This window comes from Crocodylus siamensis, chromosome 2 (genome assembly GCF_052110815.1).
Source record: "Crocodylus siamensis isolate JL-2025a chromosome 2, ASM5211081v1, whole genome shotgun sequence".
In the NCBI taxonomy this organism is placed as follows: Eukaryota; Metazoa; Chordata; order Crocodylia; family Crocodylidae; genus Crocodylus; species Crocodylus siamensis.
The window spans coordinates 11,366,225-11,390,183 of NC_143396.1; the positions used below are offsets into that span (position 1 = coordinate 11,366,225).

Here is a 23,959-nt window from a genome sequence, read left to right on the forward strand (position 1 = left end):
TTCTGGTCCTTCTTTCGATCATTTCTTTGAAGAGGGTGCAGATGGTGTGATGCATCACGACACATCTTACAACACACATTTTTCTTCAGGGAAAAAGAAACTGGAAGTATTACTAATATGCTAGAGGGCTAGGGCAGATATTCAGGTTGAGATTGAAGCAAAAACAAATATAGCTTTATTGGAATTTGAATTAATTTGCTGGATTACCTATTGCTCATACAAACACAAGGAACTAGGCAAAAGTAATCCAAAGCTGTGGTTTCTTTTGTCCTGTTGTCAGTAGATTAGCTGTACATCTCTCAGGTTCAGAACGGTGGACATACCTCTCCTTGTAAGGTGTTTGACTTTTGGCTTCAGTCATTTACTACAAATTGTACAAGGAACTGGGTCCAAACTCTGGCTGAAAAGGAACTCTTGGTTGCAGCATCTGCTATGGAGAAACTTTCATTGCTCCCTACGTTGTATTTCTCCTGCATGCGGTGACTCTGTCTCAGTTTTCTAGTGTCCCTGGTCAGAAATATGGGGGGCGTTTTCCTACTGAATGTGGCGCCTTTGTCTGTGTTTGTCATCCAGAATCGGACATGTTTTTCACTTGCATTTCAGAAATCACAAACGTCTGGGACAAAATATCTGAATTTGTTCATCATCACCTCAGCGCGAACAAGGTGGGGCCCTTCTGCTATTTCTTCTTATATCCCCATGCACCCAATTTGTTTAATTTGGTCTGTTTTATAAAGAGAAACAGCGTGCGACACCACAAACCAGCTTGCAGACATTTCTAAGAAGTTTGCTTGGAAGATCTTCTGTGAAACTCTGCATCTGCTGTCTCAGTTTGGAGTATCTCACACACCAGATGCCCAAGTACTGGCCAGAGCCAAGGAATTTGCGTATAAATTGTATGAACCTACAAGGGAGACAAATTCCATTCACACACTGTGGTGCGCTTGGTTCAGAAAGGGAAAGAAGTGCAAGCTTGAAAACCTGCCACCAACACAAGGTGCACTACTTCAGCACATCCATCGCGCCCACTACCAAGCCTTAATTTGGCAAAATGCAAGGGTGGCAAATCCACAGATTCCAAGTCCCACGGAAAGTGGATGGCACATCGAGCATGGCCCGCTGGTGCCTCTACTGATGACAACAAAAGGCCTTACAGCTGAGTGCTTGGACATCACAACTGTGGATGTAAAACAAGCGGACATCGACATGCTACAGGGTATTGTTAGTGCACTAGACTCCAACTGAGAGGCACAGCAGCTTGCAAATGTGTGGATTGGCTCCAAAACCACACAAGAATGACCATTGCAGTGACTAGGTTTATGCATGAATTGAATGCTTCAAGCGATATGTTTTAGAAAATGTTGTAATGTTGTAATGTTTACTTGAGAATCAGATTTTAATCCAAAAATTAAAAAAATCAACTAAGAAACATTGTCTGTTACTTGGTTGACTTTTGGACCGCTAACTCCAGGAGCTCAAGTACTCATTAGGCAGCCTCTTATAGCATAGGATCATATTTTTGTGGCATAAGAACATTAAATGGATACTTAACTTTCCTATATTTGAAATCAACACCAGCTGATACGTGTTAGTTAATGTCGGAAACCCACAGACTGCTGTAACTCATCTCAGTATTAATTCCTGCAGTGGATTTTCTGATCAAGGACACGTTCCCATATTACAAAAAAAATCCATGTCCACATTGTAATGAAACATTTGCACAAACTTCACTTTTTCAGTATCTGCACCCTAATTTATGGGCTCCTGGGAGGGCCACAATTTTAGGGCTAGGCCTGGTGGTTTGGGGCTTTATGCTAGAATAGGACTTTTGTATGTTACCAGTGGAAGAGTAGGACTTCTGAGGATCAGAAATAATTAGTGGTGGGGCATATGGGGTCCTGCAGGAGGGACTTCCAGCCTTTGAGGGTCAGCAGGAGGTTTTGATTGGTGTCATCCTCCCTTCTCCAGGAATCTGTCTTTGATACATAGTTCTGTCTGGCATGACGCATTCGGGAAGCTGGGCAAGTTTTTGCCTTCTCACAGGAGATTCTGCCTCTGTGATATGGCCCATAGAGTCTATAGTCACCATGTAGTCCAATGGAAAATCTTCCTTACCCTCGAACTTGTCCAACACAAAGAACTTCTCCATAGCCCTGAAATTAAGAAAGCAGTGTGTTAGCTTTTATTCATGTGGGAGATAATGTCCATCTAATTCAGCCCACAGTTCTCCAAGGGACTCTCACCTTTCAAAGAGGCGCCTTTCTCAGCACACTTGTTCAGTACTTTGCTAGAAAACCCTCCAGCTGTTTTGGCAGGAGTCCGTAGATGGAGCAGGCCCTTTTCAGGAAGAGTCTCTGTAGCTATAAAACACAAGAAAAATCTCCAGAACAGCATCTCTGCCCCAGCTCAGGCAGGAAGAGCAAGAACAACTGCACAGGGAGGGACTACGCTGCTGGGATGCCAGGCCAGAAGGCATGCCCCTGCTCTAGAAGGGTCTTAAGACAGGGATTCTGATCTCCTTCAGAGACAAATTTTTCTGCAAGGTTTAGTCATAGATTCATGGATTCATAGATTGTAGAGTCGGAAGGGACCCCAAAGGATCATCGTATCTGACCTCCTGCCCCAGGCAGGGAAAGGACCGAGCCGAGATGACCCCAGCCAGGTGACTGTCCAGCCTCCTCTTGAAGACCTCCAAGTTTGGTGACGGCACCACCTCTCCTGGCAGCCCGCTCCAGACTCTGGCCACCCTTACTGTGAAAAATTTCTTCCTAATGTCTTACCTGAATCTACTCTCCACTAGTTTGGCCCCATTATTCCTAGTTACTCCTGGGGTGCCCTGGTAAGTAGCTCATCCCCAATTCCCTGCTGGCCTCCCTTGATGAACTTATAGGCAGCTACAAGGTCTCCCCTCGGCTGTCTCTTGTGAAGGCTGAAGAGATCCAGATCCCTCAGCCTCTCCTTGTAGAGTCTTCCATGGAGACCACTCATCATGCAAGTGGCCTCCTCTGGACCCTCTCCAGATCCTCCATGTCCCTCCTGAAGTGCGGCGCCCAGAACTGGACACAGTCCTCCACCCACAGCCTGACCGATGCTGCATAAAGAGGGAGCATCACCTCCCTCGCTCTGCTGGTCATGCATGTGCTAATGCACGGCAAGGTGTGATTGGCTTTGTTGATGGCCTTGTTACAGCCAGCTCGTTCACCTTACAGTCAACTGTGACTCCAAGATCCCTGTCATCCGCTGAGCTGCCCAGGAGGTCGTCGGCCAACCTGTCGCTGTGCTGGGGATTCCTCCTCCCCAGGTGGAGCACCTTGCACTTGTCTTTGTTGAACTGCATCTTGTTTCGTTCTGCCCATTGCTCCAACCTGTCCAGATCGGCCTGTATCTGCTCCCTGCCCTCCAGGGTGTTAACTTTGCCCCAGAACTTGGTGCCATCTGTGAACTTGGACAGGGTGCTCTCCACACCCTCGTCCAAATCACTGATGAAGATATTAAATAACACCAGTCCAAGGACTGACCCCTGTGGGACACCACTGCCCACCTCCCTCCAGGCCAAGAATGACCTGTCCCTGAGCCAGTTGCCACCCCCTGGCTGTGTAGGCATCCACTCCACAGCCTGTTAGCGTCCCTATGAGAATAGGTTTAGTCATAGGGGGTAGCAGTGTCCCCCTGGTAGAGAGCTGTGCTGAACTGCACCGGCAATGCCTGCTAAGATTGCATCCCACTTCTTCAGCAAGGGGAAGTGTCCGGGGGGGGAGGGAAAATATCCTAAGTGCAATGCCCCTCACAAAGAGGTAAAAGGCTTAGCTAGGTCTGGACATGGTGGCCGAGCGGGGAAGCGCTAATCCGTTGTACTATCCCAGCTGCTTGGGAGCCAGCACCTCCCGACAGGTATGGCTCCGCATCCCGCCAGCTCTCCATGGCTCGGCCAGAAATCCTGCCAACACGACGGAGGGAAGCAGGGCACTGCGCGTGTCCTCCAAAAGAAAACAAATAGTACCAGCTCCATAGTTGGCAAAATTCAGACCTGTGGAAGGAAATCGCAAGGGATTTCTAGTCCAACCCCTTAACCATGCTGCCACAACTCCCAGCGTAGATGCACACTCAAGGTTATTTCGTGCCGTACATAAAAGGATTAACATTAAGTTTCACTCTTTAGTTCTTCAGGGTCTGAACAGTTTGCACAGGCTTCATAGAGAAGAAATAAAGATAAAAATGCAGCCTACAACATGACTCTTTGCAGCCCATGGAGGGTCCCGCGGCCCCGCCTGGCTGACAGACGGGGCAGTCCGAACCACGGCCCGTGCAGCCAGTCCCACCACCCCTGGCCACGCCGTGGGGCTGGGAAGTCACAGACTCAGTTTCCCCTGCCCCAGTGGCAGCAACACCGACAGCAGCAGCCAGAAGGAGCCTGCACCGCTGCTGCCCCGTACGGCCCCAGCGCTTGGGCACGCCGACCCAGCCACCCCTCGCTCACTGCCGGGGACGCCGGATGGAGCGGGCAGGCAAAGAGATGGGCAGGATCTCCGTGGAGCTGGTCTGGTCCCCCGCAGGCAGGTTGCACTCAGCTCAGCAGAAGTGATGAGATCCGGTGGGTGAGCAGAGTGGTGTCCAGGAGTGGGATGGGTGACTGGGGACGGGCAAGGCAGGGGCTAGGACCAGTATCACGGGGCTAGGACAGCATGGGGCCTGGGCCCAGGGCAGAGCTGCAAACCCCTCCAGGCATGTCCTTGGCCCAAGAACCAGTGCATGGCAGGGTCATGCAGGGAGCTGATCACAGCACGGCACCAGGTCCTGGCCCCGATCCTGCCCACCCAATGCACCCCAGATGCTGCTCCCCGCCCTATTGACTATGCCTATAACCCATGACAACACAGCCAGCTATTACATCAATAAGTCGAGGGTGGACTCCCGAAACTTCAGGTACCAGCAGGCAGAGACCCCTGTGACTACCAGCTGTCATGTACTACTCAAAACCCACGTGGGACTGCGACCTCCAGATTGGACAGCCAAAATGATGCTGGGGGATCACACAAGTCTGCCAGAAAGGGATAAAAGGCAGTGGAGCGGGATCCTCAGTGGCGCTCCCTCATCCAGCACCGACCTACCGAGAGAGGACAAGCGGGCGACCCCTTTCCGGAGACGACATCGCCTTGAAGGAACCTGAGCATCGACAGCGGAGTCCAGGGCCTCGGATAGGTAGATATACTGGCACCAGTGCTCGCACAGTCACTACAGCAGCTACTATACACTGTGCTACATGGGTTTAAGTGACGTGGATTTGGATGAGTGAGTGCATGTGTGTGCGCTAAGGTGACCAGTACCCCTCAGAACTCAAAGTTTGCATTTATGATTTTATTGGTAACATCACATCCCATCCAAGAAACTAGAGGTTGTTATGATCCTGTGAGTTGGTCCTTCGTGGCCAACACATGCCCACAAATTAATGGAGTCCATCTGAGCGGCCAGGGCTACTCAGCACTTCCAGGATGACGCCCTCACGGGCCCCGAACTCAGCACAGACACGGAGCCCGTCTGAACCGGCTGGGTCAATCAGCGTTTACAGGCCGACACCCCCAAAGGCCCCAAGCTCAGAACCCCTCCCTCCCCCCGCAATCTCGTCACAGTTGTCCTGGTAGTAACTCCCTTGATGAGCAGACCCCACAGCAGTTTTGGGTGTTTGGCTCAGGTAAAAGAAGTGTTGCTGCAGAGCAAATGGAGAGGTTGAGGAGAAGGAAGAGTAAATGAGCTTCAGAGAGAGTATGGCGACCGTTTTTGACCATAGAAGTGATTTTATTGCCAGGTATAGGAAACTTATGATGATACAAGTAGTAATAGCCATGCAAGGAAAAACACGATATGACGCAGTTTTAACTGGGTATTTGAGGACGTTATCGCAAGTTTGACCTGCAAAATCAGGTTTAGAAAGCTGCACCTGGAGCAAGAGACATCAGCAAAAGTCAGGTCTGTGCCTGGAGTAAGAGAGAGAGAGAAAGTTGGGATCTCACCAGTCAGCAAGGCTTGAACTGGTCGAGGTTCCCGCATGTTTGGTGGAGCTGGCAGACAGGCAGAGCCCAGCATGACCGGTGACGGTATTCGGGCAGGAAAGGAGGAGGTGAAGTCCCAGTGGAGCTGGGGCAGCATTTTGGATCCAAGGCTCAGAACAGAGACTGGAGTTTGGGGAGGGGTTTTTGTAGGGAAATAACAATGGAGAACACTAGGTTTGTTTCTGGGTAAACGATGGCTCTTATGCTGGAGAATAGGAACTGACTGCAGGGAAACACTGAGGGGAGGCAAACTGCTTCTCGGCTTCTCATTGGCTCAGGTCAAGCATAGCCTGTGTTTACCTAGGGGATATACCATGATCACCACAGTGGCTTCCTAGTCATGCCGGGGAAGACCGCTCTGCTGGCATGGGATTGTACCTGCGTAGGTGAGGCGTAGCGAACCTGGGCTTTATGCCCACCTTATGGAACTGGGAGACTCCTCCCTCGCTTGCTCCTGGGGCCTTATGGATATGTAAGCAAAACTTGGTGGCATCCAAACCTAAAGCCTCTGGGCTTGGGCTTGCAAGTCGGATGCTGGCCAAAGGGTTTGGAAACATGTGAAGCCCCACATGGGGGTAGAGGGTGTTTGCCGGTAGTAGGGCCTCCTATGGCTCTGGACTGACACAGATTTGGAACCGATTTGGCTGATTTGTCTTGGAACACAGAAACATTTAAATTAAAACATAAAAAATCTCCCTCCTCTTGCCCTTGGGCAAAGAAAATATTCTGCAAGAATCAACACAGAGAAAGGAACGGGAACAGCCAAATGCCCAGCCTGTGGCACAGACACCACCCGTGCGGACACCTGCTGTGTCCATCCAGCCTCTCCTGGGCGCCCGCATTCCCAGATGCTTTCAGTCACTGCAGGATCCCCTCAGCGCCCAGCCCAGGAAAGCAGGAGCTCAGAAAGGGATTTGGGGTCCTTGTGGAGGCAAAGACAAAGCACAACCGCACCGAAGGTAGCCCAGTCGCTTCCCCGTGGTTACATTTCCCCTCTCGTTTCCAGGGCAGGCTGCGTCTTGCAGTTCTGGGCAGCGCTTATCGATCAGCTTTGGACCGAGATTGAAGAGCACCCAAAACCTTTGGCTTGTTTCTCTTTGAAGTGAACTGGGATGGAGGGAAAGGTCACCATTACCTTTTCTTTTCCTAGGCTTCCACAAGAGGCAGGTCCCATCCAGCACTGGTGGTTCAATGGCAGTGTTTCTGCTTCCTGTGCAGAGGACCTGGTTTTAGTTCCCAGCTGGTGCAGTTGTGGTTCAAGTGAGTCTTCTGCCCTCCTTAGAGGCCTCCGGTAGTCCTTGAAGAAGATGCTTGACTCAAACTTTCCTGTGTCTCATGGAGGTAAACATCTCTTCTATAATAAGAGCATTGTCTGTGTGTCGGACTGTCTGTAATGCTCTGGGCCAACTGTGCATGCACCACTGAGAGTGCAGGAGCAGGCACAATTTGCACCACTGCTCAGGGAGGAGGTGGAGGCGAGGGAGCCACTGCGCCCCCTGACAGCAGCCGGCAGGGAGGGGATGGGGCAGGGGGTGTCACTGTGGCAGTGCTCCCCCCACCACCATAAGCAGATTAATGAAGGGGCTGGGCAGGACCCCAGGGGCCCTTTCCAATTCAGGACCTGGGATCCGCCCCAGCAGGGAAGGGAAAGCTGCAGTTTTAATCTCCCGCCCATGTTTGGTGCCAGGTTTAAAACGGCAGCTTTCATGTTTGCTTCCCCAGGAGCTGGAAGTGCCCCCGCCACGGGGCTGGGGGCAGGGGGTCAAGGCTGTGGCCAGGCTGGGAGAGCTATGCCCCACCTGGTGAGGGGAAGCAGTTGGGGCCGGGCTGTGGCACTGGGAGGGCCTCGGGGGCGAGAGCCATTCAAAATTCCTGTTAGCCCCCCCCTGCAGCTGGGCTACCGCTCCCAGTACCACCCCCGCCTTCCCCCCCGAGACACGGTGAGCCTGGCTTTTGTAGGGTTACACAGGAGCAGGGGAGGGGGCTGCCTCCATGTGATCGAGAGTACGGGAGGGGGAGCCTGTAAGGGGCAAGTGTGTGTGTGTGTGTGTGTGTGTAAGGGGGTTGTGTGTGGCCATACATGGAGCAGCAGCAATGCAGGGCGGTGGGTGGTGGCGCTCCATCACCACCGTCCACCCGTCATTCTTGATGGGCACTTGGCTAGTAAATCAATCAATCAATCAATTAATAAAACAGATCTTCCAAAATAAAGATGGCAGAATAAGTCACCATATTTTTGACATTATGGATTCCTTTTTGAAGCTTCTGCACTTATCTTATGATTCATATGCAAATATACAGACAATAAGCAGGGCTAATATTGTGTGGCAACATGAACAACCAACTCACGGCACCCCAGGGCGCCCGATCACCCCGGCTCAGACCTACTCCTCTGGATTATTCCCACAGCACGGAGAGCATGCTACAGATACAAGGATGCACAGAGGTGCAGCCTTCGCCCCATGCCTTGCCCCACAGGGTAAATGAATAGTGCAAGAAAAGAAACCCCATATATTAAATACCTGAATTTTATTTCAGTCTGTACAAAAAAGGTGAGCTGTCCATGGAGAAATGTGTGACAGGCTAGCTGGCAGTGACTTAGCCCAGGGGTTTTGAAAGGGCAGAAGATGATTGGAGGACTTGGGATTCCCTTTCCTCACTAATCTGGTAATGATTTGGCCCAGGGGTTTAGAAGGGGTAAAAGATGATTGGAAGACTTGGGATTCCCTTTCCACACCAATCAGGCCCCAGAGACTCACCCTCCATGTCCCCTGATTGGCCCCTTGGGTCACCTGGAGGGGGATAAAAGGGGCAGCAAGGCTGACTCAAGGGTGACCAGTGAGGGACCACAGGGAAGGAGCTTTACAGAGCTGGCAAGAGCTGAGCCAGCAGGGTGGGAGCAGTTGCCCCAGAAGAGCCTGAAGGAGCAGTACATGCAGGCAGTAGTCGGACCCTCAGCAGTGTGGCGTGCGGCTGGCAGGCGTTCTCCTCGCTGGGCTCTAGGATCCCCTATGAGAGGCTGCAGCCAGCAGGAGAGGCTCCCAAGCTCCAGCAAGGATCTGAACAGCAACATGAGAGGTTCCCAGCTCTGCTTTTAGTTTCTCCAGTCAGAGGCCAGGCAGCTTGATGTGAAGCCGAGCCTCCAGGAAGGTCAAGGCCCCTCGCAGGCAGGGACAATCCTTCCGGTGTTGGCTGTGTGGCAGTGTTCCTGCACTACCATAAGGGAGTTCTGAGTTTAAGTCCCAGGTAAGATAATTTGGGGTGAACGAGCTAACAAGAAGCAATTCTTCTTGCAGTGAAAAGGGGCCATTGTGTTTTTCCTGCCTTTCTCCCCCTCCAGGTACCTAGGCCCTATATTTCCTTGTCTTTTGACATTTTGTATTTTGTGCCTTTTTATATTTCATCAACCTGTATTATTTGTTCCGCTGTTTGTTTTATATTTTGTTAACCCTGTTTTTTGTCAGTGATTGTAAGTGTCTAACCTTTGTTGAATCCTGCCCGCTTGGGGCATTGTAGTGTCCACTAGACCCTCTGATTTATGCCTGTTTGGTTCCCAGTATTGTTCCCTCTTGAAGAGGTATATGGTTAAGTCCCCACTGGTGGTCTGGCTCTGCTCTATAAGGGGAGGAGTGTCCCTATACCTCCCACAGTGCTTGTGCACCTGCTTTGATCCCTTCAATTGGAGAGGGGGTACCTCTTGGAGTACTGCCCGGCTTACAAATGCATTTAGCAGGAAGAGAAGGGAAGTTCAAAGCATGCTGGACATTAAATCCTACATTCCAGTTCAAAATTGAGTGGAGCCACAATGCAGCACTTCCCATCCAAATAGGTCCTGGGAAGTGATCCTTCACCTCTATGCGGTGCTAGTCAGGCCACGGTTGGAGTACTGCATCCAGGTCTGGGCACCACACTTCAAGAGGGATGTCGACAACCTTGAGAGGGCTCAGAGGAGGCTGCTCGCATGGTTAGGGGCTTACAGGACAATCCCTAGGAGGAGAGACTGAGGTACCTGGATCTCTTCAGCCTGCACAAGAGAAAGGTAGTGCTTAGAAGTGACCCTGGGGCCGCTTACAAATTTATCGGGGGGAGAGGGCAGCACGGGATAGAAGATGCTCTGTTTAGCAGGGCACCCCTTGGAGTAACTAGAAATAACAGGCACAAACTGATGGAGAGCAGATTCAGGTAAGACGTCAGGAAGAGCTTCTTCTCAGTGAGGGTTGCCAGAATCTGGAATGGGCTCCAAGGGAGGTGGTCTCTCCTCTATGCTGGAGGTCTTTAAGAGGAGACTGAACAAGCACCAGGGTGGGGTTGTCTGACCCTGGCGCTCTTTCCTGCCCGGGACGGGGTCAGACTCGATGATCTCCCGACGTCCTTTCCAGCCCTAATGTCTATGAAACCTATGAAATATGCTGAGGTCCCTTCCAACCTCCTATGTTGGGCTTTAAACAGGGACAAGGAGGCAGGAGCCGGAGAGTCTAGAACCTACAAACTGCGAGACACGCAGCAGTACACCACAGGTTGGTACCAAGGGGCCCTTCGGGCATCAGGCCGGGGTGGGGAGGGGCAGAAGGGGCACCAAAGGCACCGTTGGGAGGGATCAAGTGTCTCTATACTAATGCTAGGAGCATGGGAACAAGCAGGAAGAACTCGCACTCCTGCTTGCAGACAATAACTTTGATTTAGTGGGGCTAATGGAAACCTGGTGGGACCCTACCATGACCGGGCAGTGCACATTGAGGGCTACAGGTTGTACAGAAGGGACAGAGAAGGGAGGAAAGGCAGTGGGGTTGCTCTGTATGTTAAGGAGTATTGTACAACTACCCTAATCCAAATGGGATCAGAGGAGGAGAAAGTCGAGACATTGTGGGTTAGGATGCATGGAGGTCGAGGGGAAAGGACTTAGTGAGGGGGGGTCTGCTACAGACCACCACACCAGGAGGAAAAGGTAGAGTTGGAGTTCTTGAGGCAGCTCTCGGAGGCCGTACGGTCCAGGGACATGGTTGTTATGGGGGACCTCAACTACCCGGACATCTGCTGGGAGGAACAGACAGCCAAATCCAACCGTTCATGTAGGTCTTAACCTGCGTGCAGAACCGTCACCGAACGCAGGAGGGATACGGTCCCACTAGGGTGAATCCCTTACTGGACTTGGTGTTGGCTGTGGGGCAGGACCTGGGAGGGGAGCTGCAGATTCGTGGTCACCCCAGGGACAGTGACCACCAATCAGTCGAAGTCACCATACGGTGTGGGGTGGGTAAGATAACTCGTAGGGCGGAAGTGCTTGACTTTAGGAGGGCTAACTTCAGCGTGCTCAGGAGTGTAGTCAACGACGCACTGCAGGATAGGAGTATTGGCGAGATGGGGGACCAGGAAGGGTGGTCGTTCCTGAAGGAAGCGATCCATCAGGCACAGAGGGAGACGATCCCAGTACGAGGGTCATAGCAGGGCCCCTGGCACGGCTCTATGAGCGCTCGTGGTGCTCTGGCCTGGTCCCAGAGGACTGGAAAAGGGCCAACGTGGTCCCCATTTACAAGAAGGGGAGAAGGAGGACCTGGGTAACTATAGGCCAGTTAGTCTTACCTCTGTCATGGGGAAGACCTTTGAGAAGATTATCCAGGAGCACATCTGCGGGGGCCCAGCATGGGAGGTAACACTCCAGGGGCAACCAAAACAGGTTCACTGAGGGCAGGTCCTGCCTGACTGACCTGGTTTCCTTTTATGACCAGGTCACAAAGTCCTTGGATGTGGGTGTTGAGGTGGATGCTCGTCTATCTGGACTTCAGGAAGGCCTTTGACACTGTCTCTCACCCCATGCTCAGAAAAAAACTAGATGACTGCAGCACTGATGCCTACACAAGTCAGGTGGGTGGCAAACTGGCTTAGATGGTCACACCCAGAGAGTGGTGGTGGACAGGTTATTTTTCGACCTGGAGGGATGTGGGCAGTGGGGTCCCCCAGGGCTCGGTCCTCAGGGCCTGCGCTAATTCAACTTCTTCATCCAGTGATCTTGCAGGTGGGCGTGGAAAGCACGCTGTCCAAATTCACTGATGACACCAAGTTGTGGGGCAAGGTGGGCATGCTGGAGAGGAGGGACAGAAACCAGCTCAATCTAGACAGGTTGCAGAGGTGGCGGATGAGAATAGGATGGAGTTCAGACAAGTGCAAGGTGCTGCGTCTAGGAAGAAGGAACCAGCAACAAAGCTATGGGCCAGGAACGCCCTTCCTGTCAACACAGGCAGAAAGGGATCTGGAGTCATTGTTGTCTCCAGGATAGACGTGAGCTGTCAATGTGAGGCAGCGGTCAGTAAAACTAACTGCACCTTGTTGTGCATCCACAGATGCATGTCAAGCAGGTCCAAAGAGGTGATACTCCCCCTCTATGCGGCACTGGTCAGGCCACAATGGGAGTACTGCGTCCAGTTCTGGGCGCTGCACTTCAGGAGGGATGAGGCTAGCACTGAGAGGGTCCAGAGACGGCCACCCGCACAGTCCTGGGGCAGGAGGTGAGGCCCTAAGAAGGGAAGCTATGAGACCTGAACCTGTTCAGCCTCCACAAGAGAAGGCTGAGGGGGGGATCTGGTGGCCATTGACAAACTCACCAGGGGGAACCAGTGGAAAATAGGTGAAGCCCTGTTCCCCTGGGCACCACCTGGGATAACAAGGAATAACAGCCACAAGATTGCAGAGGGCAGGTTTAGGTTAGAGATCAGGAGGCGCGACTTCACGGTCAGGGCGGCTGGGGTCTGGAACCAGCTTCCAAGAGAAGTGGTGCAGGCTCCTACCCTGGGGGTCTTTAAGAGGAGGTTAGATGAACATCTTGCTGGGGTCGTTTGACCCCAGTACTCTTTCCTGCCAGGGCAGGGGGTCGGACTAGATGATCTGCTCAGGTCCCTTCCAACCCTAGAAACTATGAAACTATGAGAGCAGGTTCAGGCTTGATATCAGGGGGCACTGCTTTACGGTTAGGGCTGCCAGGCTCTGGAAGGGGCTCCCGAGGGAGGTGCTGCTCTCCCCTGCCTTGGGGTCTTCAAGAGCAGGTTGGACAGATACCTGGCTGGGGTGTTATGATCCCAGCACTCGTTCCTGCCCATGGCAGGGGGTCGGACTTGATGATCTGTTCAGGTCCCTTCCGACCCTGGAAACTATGAAGGAAAAAGGGGGGAAGGAGCCAAAAAACTTCCTTGGCTGAACAGGGAAATCCAGGGGAGCCTAAGGGCAAAAAAGGAGGCATACAGGTGGTGGAAGCAGGGGGAAGCTACCAAGGAGGAGCTCACCTACTTGGCCCGCACTTGCAGGGAGGCAGTCAGAAAGGCCAAAGCAGCTATGGAGCTGAGGCTGGCAGCACAAATTACAGACAACAAAAAGTCTTTTTTAGGTACGTAGGGAGAAAAAGGAAGGCGCGGGGCAGCATAGGACCCCACTGAACAAGAATGGGGACAAGGCTGAGCTCTTCAATGAGTGTTTTGACCCGGTGTTCCTGAATGGGGTCAGGATAAGTCTCCTAATGGGCTCTTAGATGGGCATCAGAGGGACACCAGCCCACTAACGGTTGATGCTGACCTGGTGCAGTCATGTGGATGGACTGGTGTTAGAAAAACAAGATGACCTGTGAGAAGCAGATGACCCTTGAAAAGCAGATGACCTTTCCCTAAGCTTTTAAAGATAGCCTTTTGCTGACAGTAAGCAAAAAATGTTAGCCGCAAAACCGGTTTCAAGCAGCTCAAACTTGTTGTGTATCTTGCAACTTTTTAACGGCAAGCGGAAAAGCCTGGATGCGCATGCAGCAATGTAACAGTTAATGTATAAATACCAAGCTGTAAACTCAGTTCAGGGGAGCTCTTTGTCTCTGTGACACTGAGTACCCCTCTGCAGAGCAATAAACTTGCATACTGACACTCCCTCGTTCTGTGCAAATTGATCACAGCTAGGAACGAGCCAAGAGATGGGACGTGGCCAGTGCTCCTCGGTGCATGAGCACACCCTTCGGTGAATGGGTGCTGCACAGTAGCTGACCAATTTCCCCAACAAAATTGGCGACCACGAAAGGACCCTAGCTCTCCGGACCAGTGCCACCGCCCCGTGACAATGTCCAGCTGGCAAAAAGGGGTAAGTTTCCCCTCAGTGGCCTTGTCAAGGGAGCAGGCGGCCCCGAGTCGGAGGTAAGGTGATACCAAACCTTTAAGGAATAGGAGCGTCTGCTAGAATGCCCTGAGTACGGTGCTTCTCAGGCAACATATTGGTCACATGTGAAATTGCTAGCTAAATTGACTCTGTTTGTCTGTCTGTCTGTGTGTCTCGTCTTAGGCCTGTCTTCTCCCGGTTCCTCAATCTGGTGACACAGGCAACCATACAGCGTTGTCCATCTGACCCTTTTGGGCTGGGAAAGCTGTTTGGCGCAATTTTTGTCTCCATTTGCGCACCGAGGAACCAATCTTTAATCTTATCTTTTCTCTTGGTAAGTCCCCTTTCCTGTTTGGGGCACTGGTCAGGTCTGGTCTGTAAGTCGACTCTGGTATTCTGGTTTAAAGGCAAAGGGGAACCCCACCAAGGGAGACAGCATGGGACAGACGGGGTCCGTCCCTGTCCCACCAGGAAGTCCCCTTGGAATTGTCCTTTCTGGTTGGGCTAAAATCCTGGGAACTGGTCAGGTTAAAAAGCTTAAATTGATCCAACTATCCACAATGGTCTGGCCTGGGTAGACTTATAAGGATCCAAGCCGACAGTGGCCTAGTCTTGGTTCTGTTGACCGAGAAACCCTGAGGTACCTCAGAGGATCTCTGGAAGATCCTCACCCCCGTCAGATGGATTACTGGTATGTCTGGGCAAACGCTGCAAGCGAGATGGAAAAAGGTCATTTGGGCTCCTCTAAAGAAGGAACCCGACACCTGGCTCCACTCCAAGCTAATCCAAAAAACCCCTCTGAAACTTTGCCTCCTCTATATGCTCCAACTGCTCCTAGGTCAGAAGAAGATGAGTGGCGTCCAGCTGGACTGCCACCACTCCCGGTGCCTGTAGATCCCGTTCTCTAGTCTCCCCTAACCCCTGCATCACCCACCTCAGACGGTCTGCCTTCTGATGAAGAGGAAGGGGCCCTCTATCCAGGACTGCCAGTGTCAGCCGCTACCCTTTCTCCTGTGGCGGCACACATGCGAAGTCATAGAAAGGATCAATTACCCTCCCGCCTAGCTCCACTGCTTCAATATCCTATTGCCACTCGGGACAGAATCCGATATCCCTATACACGTTCCGTTCAATCCTCCAGACCTCGTCCTCTGGCAAACTAACACCCCCAGTTCAGAGACGATCCAGAATCGGTGAGACTCAGAATAGAAACCATAATTAACACCCACAACCCTACATGGACAGATATGAATCAGCTTCTAGATGCTCTTCTCAGCAAAGAGGAGAAAGCAGAAATTATAAACCAAGGAAATCAATGGGTGTTAGAAGACCAGAAGAGAACTAATTGGCCAGTCCAAGATCCTGGGTAGGATCCGAATGAGGAGGGCGCTTATGGTCTGTTGTGCTTGCAACAAGCCCGACAATCCCTTTTAGAAGGATTGAAAAGAGCAGGAAGAAAAAGAGCAGACTGGACTAAAGTCCAGGCTATTAAACAAGGACCAAATGAACACCCGAGGGATTATTGTCAAAAGCTCCTGAGCACTATGAATAGACACGGTGGTGATTTCGACCCCAGCAGCCTTGCCAACCAAATAATAGTAAATTCCACGTTTGTTGGTCAAGCAACTGATGTTGTAAAGAAATATATCACTAAACACCACCCTGATTGGACCACCAAAACGCTTTCCCAGCTAGTCAACCTGGCTACCTATGTCTTTGACCAATGCCCTGAGGTCCAGAAGCAAGAAAAACTAAAGCTGAAATAAAAGGAAGTAAATATGTTAGTAGCTGCCTTCACTCAACACTTTCAAGCACCACCCCTGCAAGGCTATGCCCGGGGCCAAGGGAGAGGGCGGGAACAAGACAGACCCCGTATTTGGTCTCTCCAGCCATTCAACCAACCAACGAGGGGACCTCAACCAGATGATACGTGCAATTATTGCAAGCAAAGAGGGCACTGGAAGCGAGATTGCCCCGTCCATCCATGGGGGGCCCCTGCACCATTTAACGCTTCCCGCACGCCTGCCCCGCCTGAAACTGACCACTACCAACAATATGTGTGAGCTCGATGCCGAATTATACAAGGACTGAATTAAGCACAGGCTCAGACCTGTTCAATTTAAAAACTTTATTGTTTCACAAAGTCATAAACTAAAGGAGGTCTGTTGGTTCACGAGGTTCCCAAATCAAGCCCTGGCTCTAACCCGGAGGCTAGGTGCGGCTGCCTGATTCAGTAGTCTCAGAACTGGTCAAGAACTCATTTAAAAGGAGTCCCTTATCTTTTTTTAGGCAAAAGATACAAAAAACTGTCCCCATGGTGGAAGTGAGGCATCTAACATAACTTTACTATTAGTTATATATGATAACACTTATACATATGCATTTTTAATTCTTACTTCTATTGGTTATTTAGTTAACTTATCTATATTATAATATCAGGCGATACGCTTTGTATTATAGTTTTTATGCTTCTTATGTTAATTCTTAATGACCTTTATATTTCTTATGCTAATTTTCTATAACCTAAATACATTATTCATCTATATGTTTTGCTGGTTTTTGCAGGGTTAAAATGTCAAAACTGACATAATATGCGGTTGTTTTTTCGTTATTGCAGTTTAGCCATGCAGTTCCCTATTCTTAAAAATAGCAGACACGCCGCTTACATTGCTATCATTGTTCAAAGGTCAGAAGTTCAGCACCTTCATCTAAGGGTCAGAAAGTGATTACCAGAATGTCAATCGCTGACTTCTCAACCTCCTTGAAGCATTCTGGGAGTTTTAGTGCATTGTTTCTAATGCTAGGCCTTGCTTAGTATAAGCACTCTCTCACACAATACCTGGAAGAGTTGCCTGAACTTGGGATTGACATAAGGGGGGGGCTCTTCCATGAGATGAACCTTGGGGATTTTAATGAAACTTCACACAAATTAGGATGTCCATCCTCTGAACCATATATTAACCTACAAGTCCAGGGTCAGATGTACAAATGTTTAATTGATACTGGCGCAGATCTTTCTTCACTGGGTGTCTCCCCAAGTCAGGCCAAATTAAAGGTAGCTAAAACTGAACAGGTGGTGGGAATATCAGGAAAGCCCTTTAGCATCCCGTGTAGCGTTCCCACAAAGGTTACCATTGGACCCTTAATAACTGAGCATGCCTTCTTACTCTCAAGTGGATCACCCATTAACTTATTGGGGAAAGATGTGCTCTGCAAGCTCCATGCCACCTTGCAGTGTAGCCCAAACAGAATCCAAATTACTGTCCCCAGCACTAACCTCTTGGCCTTTCAGGCCATACTTAATGAGTCTGGGTGCCCTTCCCTCCCCAAAGATCTCCAAACTTTGCCCAAATCGCTGTGGGGATGCACCCCCACAGCAGTAGGGCTCCTTAAATCTGCTACCCCAGTCAGTATCCAAACAAAGCCAGGTCAACCCCCATCAGTACCCCAGTATCCCCTGTCCAAAGAGGCGGAAGAAGGTTTAGAACCACTGGTGACTAGCTATCTAGAACAAGGAATACTAAAGGAGTGTCTCTCACCCTGTAACACCCCCATCCTTCCAGTCAAAAAACCTAAACCTGGTCCCAATGGTAAACCCGTGTACCATTTCATACAAGACCTTCGGGCAATTAACAGTTATGTTATTCCATGGCTACCATCGTTACGACCATCCCGGCCACAGCGATTTGCTACACCATCATTGACCTGTGTGCAGCTTTCTTTAGTATTCCTATACACCTAGATTCACAATACCTGTTTGCTTTCACTTGGAAGAGGAGACAGTTAACTTGGACTCAGTTACCCCAAGGGTATGTGGAATCCCCCACACTTTTTCCACAAATTCTACACAAAGATCTGTCTACGGTCACCCTAGCCTCAAACACTGCTTTAATTGTTTATGTAGATGACCTCTTGCTAGCTTCAAACACTGCTCTTGCTAGCTTCAGCTCTTGCTAGCTGTTGAGAAGACACTGCAAAGCTACTCTCTGCCCTTGCCAAACGAGGACATAAAGTGTCTCCCTCAAAGCTACAATACTGCCAGCCTGAAGTTGAGTATCTAGGCTACATACTCAAAGCAGGCACCAGGAAATTATCGCCCAGACGCTTACGAGCCATCCAAGATCTCCCATGGCCCCAGAATAAGAGGCAAATCCGTGCACTCTTGGGCATGGCCGGATTCTGCAGACCCTGGATCCCGGCCTTCGGAGAAATAGTCCGTCCTTTAGTTCAAGCTACCACTAAAGAAGCCGAGGAACCTGTGCACTGGTCTAAAGATAAAGAACAAGCATTTCACCAAATAAAACATGCCCTCATGACTGCATCAGCCTTGGGCCTCCCTGACTATACTAAACCTTTTATCTTTCATGAAAACAGAGGAGTTGTTTCTGGAGTACTGACGCAACCCCGGGGGAGATCAGCCTCGACCAGTCACACACCACTCAGTTCAACCGGACCCGGTCACCCGAGGAGCCGTTGCGTGCCTTTGCTCCGTTGCTGCCGCCGCAACGCTGGTACAGCAAGCCCAAGATCTGGTCTTGGGCCACCCGCTTATCGTAAAAGTGCTGCACTCAGTCGAGGCTCTCCTCCTCCAGCATAACACTCAGCATTTCTCAAACCAGAGACTAAACTGATATGAAGTTTTTTTGCTAACATCTAAAAACATCACTATACAGTGATGTGCACAACTCAACCCAGCCACCCTTCTGCCAAAGGCAGATGAAGGATAACCACACCATGATTGCTGTAAATTGGTTGAGTATGTGGAAAAACCCCGGAGTGACCTTAAAGATCAACCCTTGCATAACCCAGACTACGTCCTCTTTACCAACGGATTGTCGTCAGTCATTAAAGGCACAAGACATGCAGGGTACGTGGTAACCACAGTGCAATGAGTTTAGGAAGCCAAGCCCCTTGTGCCAGGTACCAGTGCCCAAGCTGCAGAACTTATTGCCTTACAGAGAGCATGTGAGCTCACCACAAACTGTTCAGTAACCATTCATACTGACTCTTGATATGTGTTTGGTATTTGTCATGCAACCGGCCAACTGTGAAAGCAGCGAGGATTCCTCACCTCGAATGGACACTCAATTGCTAATGCCATGGAAGTGAACAATCTTCTGAACGCTATCCTGTTACCCAAAGAAATCGCAGTTGTCCGCTGTCTGGATCATTCCAAGGACAGTACCGAAGTTGCTGCTGGGAACAGTATGGCTGATGCAGCTGCAAGGGTGGCGGCCCTTCAACCCCTTTCTGACAACTCTAACTCTTGCCTCTTATGCATTGCATTATCCAGTGCAGCCTCCATATACCAGCATCTCCAACTGACAGAAGTCCAGGAATGGAAGACTAAATATGAAGGCATTAAAAGGGACAGATGGCACCTGGCGAGTACCTGATGGGCGTCCTATTGCCCCCAAAGCTGTTCTCCGCACGCTTGCCCAAGGAGCTCATCGACTAAACCACTCTGGTGAAGAAAACCTAGTGCACAGTGTTCTCGGTAACTGGTTCGCGCCTGGTATTTATGTAAAAGCCGCCAGGATTGTCAACTTCTGCCCTACATGCCAAGCATTTAATCACAAGACCAAAAAGAGTATTCACAAGGGGGGGGCGGGGGGCCATGGGCCTATCTACCATTTTAAAAACTTCAGTTGATTACATAGACTTACCAAAAGCCTTCCATTATAAGCATTGTCTAGTGGTAATCGACCAGCTCACCAGATGGCCAGATGCTTTCCCTGCTTCGTGAGCAGATGCTTCAACTGGAATTAAAGCCCTCCTCAGAGACATTGTACCAAGATTTGGGCTCCCTGAAGTTATTGATTCAGATTGAGGTTCGCACTTTACAAAAAGAATATTGCAGGAAGTATATAAAGCATTGGGAATTCAGGCACAGTTTCATACCCCTTACCACCTGCAATCCTCAGGTCAAGTAGAAAGGTTAAACCTATCCCTGAAAACTCTTTTAGGAAAGATCTGTGCCAGAACCAAATTAAAATGGCTTGAAGCCTTGCTCATTGTGTTGTTTGCTCTGAGAACTAAGCCACGCAAACCCCTAAATCTGTCATCCTACGAGTTACTGTTTGGTCATCCCCCACCTTTGTACAAAGACTGGCAAAGTCCACATGTAAGCCTGTTTGGGGGAGATGAAAAGTTAATTGATTATGTCTTATCGTTACAGCATTCTCTGTTCTCTTCACAGGTCTGCAGCATTGGTACAACCAGTACCCCTTGACACCAACCTTCATCCGTACCAACCTGGCGATTGGGTGTGGATCAAAAAGCATCGGCGACAGAACTGTCTAGCACCGCGGTGGGAAGGGCCCTTTCAAGTCCTGCTGGCGACTCACACTGCAGTCAAGGTCGCCGAGAAGGAATTCTGGATCCACCATAGCTACTTGAAACCCAGAAAAGAGCCAGCATTGCCAGTACCACCAGAGAAGCAAGCTGTTCCCCCTTAAGACTTGCAAGGACTGTAAGAGACACACAGCATGTTAAGGGCCCGTTAGACACCTCCTAAGCTACAGATGGTGCCCCCACAGGCTGTCCTCATTTACCTATTCTTAACGCTAATGCCAATTGTGCTTATAATATTTTGTATTGTTTGTTGTTGGTTGCACAGACATGGCAAATAGAATGAGACTAGCAACTTACTCCCTCCATACCACTCTCTTAACCATGGCCAACCAGAGTACAGGCAATATCGTTTTACAGCTTATCCAGTCGTGGGCAAAATCCCTTGACACCCCAAGTCTTACAGCCTGCCTACTGGTGCTGCACTCTGTAGGTGATAATCCCCTTAAGGCATATGTGACCCCACTTGATGTGGGCCAAGCCTTATCTGTTGGCCTCAACCACAGTAGATCTGTGGTATTAGCAGACTTCTGTCTGGGTATGAAAGCAAATGTCTCATGGTCGGCACAACCTCAAGGCTTAGATCGTTTTAAACCGGAAAATGTTTCTGCTGGAGAAGGCCCTTGGTACCAAGCTACAGTTATTCCTTTAGCATTAAATAGATCAACCGCAAAAGAAATCTGGGGCTCTGACCTAAACTTTTCACTTCCCTTTTCAGCCATACCCTGGGGAAAATCCCCTGCTAGGACTAAGTGGCTTAAAAAAGATCACTCCCTAACGTGGGATCCCTTGATGACTCCAATTCTCCATGGATAATTGAACGAGCATCCACATTCAACAATACCTAGGAAACATGGAGAAAAAGTGTTAACCTTAGTCCCCTTATCCTTGCTCCACCTCTAACTACCTGGCAGTGTAAGAAAGCAATAACTAGTCCACGCAAACTACAGTTCCCTAACTTCTATTTTCCAGCACTGCACGCACATTTGCAAGGCCTGGCCTGTCACAATAGCAGCCTTGAATTTAATGAGACAAATTTATGGAATTTGTCAGGTAAACAAATGCAGCTTAACATGTCATTTGGTTTGTTCGATTGGGAAAATGAGTGGAATCAGGAGCACTTAGCCACCCAGAAAGTTTTAGATTTTGGCCTGTTTTTGGGTCAAGCCATGGGGTCTGGCCATGGTGAGACTAACAAAAAGCCAGTCCCTTGCAGTAAGCTCAGTACCCCAGCCCCACCAGGGCACTTATGGGCCTGTACAGATGGGAAGCTCCGGACAAAGTTACCTGAAACATTGAGCAACGTTCAGTGTACTTTAGGAGTAGTGACCTTATGTCCTCCATTAATATATACTGGTATTTCACCTCCTATAATTGGTAGCAAGAGAAACCACCAAGAGGTACAAATACCCCAGTTTCCTAACAAAGCTTGGAGCCAACTGTGAGGGAGTGGGGCCTAGGAGCAGCCATGAACTCCCTAGCACCCCCCTACCGTCACTTCAGGTGGACTCAGCACCCTCTGTTTCTCGCCCGCCATGTCTTTGATGGTAATAAGTTATATGGGAGGCTGCCTTTATCCCCTGGTGAACGGTGAGTGTGTTCCTACCCCTACTCCATATGGGGTGCCTCTGCACACCCCTGCCTTAAGGGCTATGCGTGCCTCCTACCTCCCCTTGAGCTGCAAGGCTTGGGGCATGCTATTCTGGACATTGTTTGGTCCTTAACTAACTAGCGCCCCACCTGGGCTGGGCCCACAGCTGGCACCCCTCCTCCAGCACTCCTGGGCTTAACCCACAACCTCAGTTATTGTCAATGGGGTCAGGTGGCCTGAGCCTTACCTGCACCCCTTCTGAGTCCAGTGCATGATAACCCTCCAATTTGGCTCAAGCGACCTAAGCCTTACCTGGCCCCTTCTGAATCCTGCCAACTAACAGCCGTCCAATCCTGTGAGTCAATTAGGCTCAGGCAGCCGGAGCCTTACCTGGCCCCTCTGGTTCCCCGGACTCCCCTTCTGTCCCGGGAGCCCTCCGGAACACTCTTTGTCCCGCACCCGTCCAGGGCGTCTGTCCAAAGTCCCTGCCGCCCACCTGGGGGTGGCCTAATGTAACACGTTAGAGAGAGAAGCTGTCTCCCTCCCCCACAATCATTGCAGCCAGCCAAACCACCCTCCTGCTCCTGCAGCTGCCAGAGAAGAACTGCTCCTAGGTCCAGGCCTGAGCTGTTATAAAGGGCCCGGCCCTGCCCCCTTCCGGTCACCTGACCGGCTGGTTACCACAGCAACCCACAGCTGTGCTGCCCTGCTGATTGACAGCCACCCATTTCCTTTCCTTAAGGCACAGGACACCTCCGTGGTCCTGTGACACCAACTTACCCGGGGGGATCATGTGAAAAAGAAATTCGAATGGGCGTTTGAAGGTCTGTTTTTGCGAGGAGTGGCGATCGGAAAAGCCAAGGTAGCAAAGCTGAAGTTGCCGAACAGGTTGCAATCCTTGCCGATGCTACTGCAGATAGTCTCAGCCTAGTTAACAAGCAGTTACAAGCTACTTCATGAATGACCCTACAGAACCGAACAGCTTTAGATGCCCTGCTTTTCTGTGAAGGAGGACTATGTCAGTACCTCAACTTGTCAAAGGATCGTTGTTGCATAGCTATCCCCAATGTCTCTGTTCCACTTGAGCAACAAGTTGAAAAAATTAGACCCGTAGCCACTAACGTTAACAGAGCAGCCTTAGCCAGCAATAACTGGTTCAGCACGCTGGCTAACTCATTTGGATCGACTGTTAGTAGCTGGCTAAGTTCTCTCCTAACCCCCATGCTTTCTTTGCTTGCTATGCTTGTTATAAGGTGTACGTTTGCATCTTGTATTATCGCTTATGTAAAAAAGCTGCTTGCACGTGCAATGCAGAACAAGTGTGTCATGTACGCTCAAGAATGACAACCCTTAACATCAGCCACTGAGCTAACGCTCGAAACTGAAAGGGGGGAATTGTAAGAAAAACAACCATAAACAAAAAAGGGAAGCAGAAGATGACCATTTAAAAGCAGAAGCTCGACAATCCCCCCTTGCTTGACAGTAAGCCTGTTCTGTAATGTGGAGACCACAGAACCGGCCTCAACCAGCCTAAGCTTGCTCTCTTCTGCATTCTGTAACCTTGCAGTGGCAGTGGAAAAACCCAAGGCTTGTGGAAATTCCCCAGAGATGCGCCTGCATATATGCCTTATGCCTATGTATACTTATATTTGCATATGTATGACCTGTTAACATAAAGAGTGCTCTCACTCAGATCGGGGGAGCTCTTTGTCTCTGTGACACCGAGTACCCCTCTGCAGAGCAACCACCTCGCATACCGACACTCCTGCTGAGCAAACCTGATCACAGCTAGGCAGGACCCGGAGAGGGCCGTGGCCGCTCCGCGGCACATGAGCCCACCCTCCGGTGT

The 23,959-nt window shown here is 50.3% G+C and overlaps 1 protein-coding gene across 1 annotated transcript in view; it reads right to left on the reverse strand.

Annotated features, from left to right (window-relative positions):
* The window catches only part of LOC149869885 (uncharacterized), a 499,172-nt gene that overhangs the window by 238,939 nt on the left and 236,274 nt on the right, over window positions 1–23,959 (reverse strand). The gene's annotated exons all lie outside the window — the stretch shown is intronic.